At 43.8% G+C, this 3,116-nt stretch overlaps 1 non-coding gene across 1 annotated transcript; it reads left to right on the top strand.

The window, feature by feature from the left end:
- Window positions 1-2,794: 2,794 nt before the first annotated feature.
- Window positions 2,795-2,901, top strand: LOC141715492 (small nucleolar RNA R71). Its single transcript, XR_012572253.1, has one exon. It is a non-coding gene; the product is annotated as a small nucleolar RNA R71 (small nucleolar RNA).
- The last annotated feature ends 215 nt before the right edge of the window (window positions 2,902-3,116 follow it).

A 3,116-nucleotide genomic window follows, 5' to 3' on the forward strand; every position in this document is an offset into this window, starting at 1 on the left:
CAGAAATAGGTGGTGGAAGATTTTCAATGACTCCCACCTTGGCTTTATCCACCTCAAGACCCTTGCTAGAGACCTTATGCCCAAGAATAATGCCTTCACGCACCATAAAATGACATTTTTCCCAATTGAGCACCAAATTAGTTTCCACACACCTTTTGAGCACGGCACGAAGATTATTCAAACATTCATCATACGAATGTCCAAAGACAGAGAAGTCGTCCATGACCACCTTGGCATTACTCCCAATCATGTCAAAGAATATAGCCATCATACATCTCTGAAAAGTTGCTGGTGTGCCACATAACCCAAACGAAACTCTACGAAAAGCAAACGTGCCAAATGGACAAGTGAAGGTAGTCTTTTCTTGATCCTCTGGTGCAATACAAATCTGATTATACCCTGAGTAGCCATCCAGAAGACAATAATACTCATGACCAGCCAACCTGTCAAGTATCTGATCAATAAACGGAAGAGGGAAGTGATCCTTCCTCGTGGCCTTGTTCAACTTTCGGTAGTCCATGCATACTCTCCATCCTGTGACTGTTCGAGTGGGGATGAGCTCATTCTTCTCATTTGCTACCACAGTAATACCTCCTTTCTTAGGCACACATTGCACGGGGCTCACCCAAGAACTGTCAGAAATAGGATAAATGATTCCTGCATCCAGCCACTTCAGAATTTCTTTCTTCACCACCTCTTTCATGATAGGATTAAGTCTGCGCTGTTGCTCAACAGTTGGCTTACTACCTTCCTCTAGCAGAATCTTATGCATGCAATATGAAGGGCTGATCCCCTTGATATCTGCTATGGTCCATCCAATAGCCGATTTGAATTCTCTCAAAATCCTTAAGAATTTGTCCTCCTCACTACCTGAAAGGTCAGATGCAATAATAACAGGTAATGTAGATGCATTACCTAAAAAAGCATACCTCAAGTGTTCAGGCAATGGCTTAAGCTCCAAGGTGGGTGCCTCCTCAATTGATGGTTTAAGCTTTCCTTCAGTATTTTTGAGGTCAGAAGTACCAAGAGATTCAAACGGCATGTCCAGCTTTCGCCTCCAGGGAGAAGCATTAAGATATTGTAATTGCTCGTTACCATCTTCATCATCACTGTCAAAATCCCCCACTAAGGCCTTTTCTAATGTATCAGACATTAGCATATGATCGAGTTCTGAAGTAACTGCAGAATCAATCGCATCCACTTTTAAGCACTCCTCATCTTCTGTAGGGAATTTCATTGCTTTGAATACATTGAAGGTCACATCCTGATCCTGCACCCGCATTGTAAGTTCACCTTTCTGCACATCTATCAAGGTACGACCAGTGGCCAAGAAAGGTCTTCCCAAGATTATGGGAATCTTCTTATCTTCCTCGAAATCCAGAATAACAAATTCTGCAGAAAAGAAGAGCTTATCCACCTTGACTAGCACATCCCCCACTATGCCTCTTGGGTAAGTAATAGAACGATCAGCCAATTGTAGAGACATGTAGGTGGGCTTTGGATCAGGCAAATCCAACTTTTTAAAGATCGACAACGGCATCAGATTTATGCTTGCTCCCAAATCGCAAAGGCACTTGTCAAAAGACAACTTGCCAATGGTGCAAGGAATGGTGAAGCTACCTGGATCTTAAAGCTTTGGAGGTAACTTTTGTTGCAGCACAGCACTGCATTCTTCCGTTAGAGCAACGGTCTCAAGGTCATTCAGTTTCACCTTCCTTGAAAGAATACTCTTCATAAACTTCGCATAACTAGGCATTTGCTCCAGAGCCTCAGCGAAAGGTATATTGATGTGAAGTTTTCGAACACCTCCAGAAACTTACCGAACTGCTTATCCAGCTTGTGTTGTTGCAATCTCTTAGGGAAAGGTGGAGGAGGATAGAGCTGTTTCTCCCCTGTATTACCCTCAGGCAGAGTGTGTTCAACAGTAGTCTTCCTTGGTTCCGCCGCTTTCTCCTTTTGCTTAGCTTCTTCATCTCCAACTTCAGCTTCTCATTCTTTTGCCTTTTCAGCATCAGCATCTTTCCCAGACCTTAAGGTAATAGCCTTGACTTGCTCTTTAGCTTCCTTCCTGCCTGGCACTTCCGTGTCACTGGGAAGTGTGCCAGGTTGACGATTGAGCACTACATTGGCTATTTGACCGATTTGATTTTCCAAGGTCTTGATCGACACCGCCTGACTCTTGCACAACAACTTAAGTTCGTCAAAATCAGCACTAGTGGGTGCAACTGCACCTCTCTGTTGAGGATATGATTGCCTTTGAGCATACTGCTGTGGTTGCTGGAATCCAGGTGGATTGAACTGTTTACTCACACCTTGCTGATATGGTGGCTAAATAGCATTCTGATTATTACCCCAACTGAAATTTGGACGATTTCTGTTATTAGGATGATAAGTAGCTGGCACAGGCTTCTGTTGTCGCTGATAATTTTTCACATACTGAACAGATTCGTTAACAAGAGAACACTGATCCGTAGCATGAGAACCTGCACAAAGCTCACAGACCATAGCTATTTGATTGACTCCATAGGTAGCTAGAGAATCAAACTTTATAGACAGCGCTTGGAGCTGCGCTGCAATAGCGGTGGCTGCATCAACTTCCAGAATACCTGCTACCTTCCCAAGCATCATCCTTTGAGTTGGGTTTTGATGCTCATTTGCAGCCATAGTCTCAATAATATTATAAGCCTCAGTATAGCTTTTGGCCCACAAGGCGCCTCCAACTGCTGCATCGAGCATGGGCCGAGATTGGGCCCCTAAACCATTATAGAAACCAGTGATCACCATCCAATCGGACATTCCATGATGTGGACACTTTCTCAACATTTCCTTGTAGCGCCCCCAAGCTTCACACATAGATTCTGTAGGTTGCTGCGCAAATTGAGTAAGAGCACTCCTCATAGCAGCAGTCTTTGCCATTGGATAAAACTTCACCAGAAACTTTTGCGCAAGATCTTGCCAAGTAGTGATGGACCCAGCTGGTTCAGAATGTAACCAATCCTTAGCTTTATCCCTCAGTGAGAATGGGAAAAGCCTCAGCTTGATAGCCTCATCAGTCACACCATTATATTTGAAAGTACTGCAGATCTCGACAAAATTCCTTATGTGCATGTTGGGGT

This window comes from Apium graveolens, chromosome 3 (genome assembly GCF_009905375.1).
Source record: "Apium graveolens cultivar Ventura chromosome 3, ASM990537v1, whole genome shotgun sequence".
NCBI classification, from domain to species: Eukaryota; Viridiplantae; Streptophyta; class Magnoliopsida; order Apiales; family Apiaceae; genus Apium; species Apium graveolens.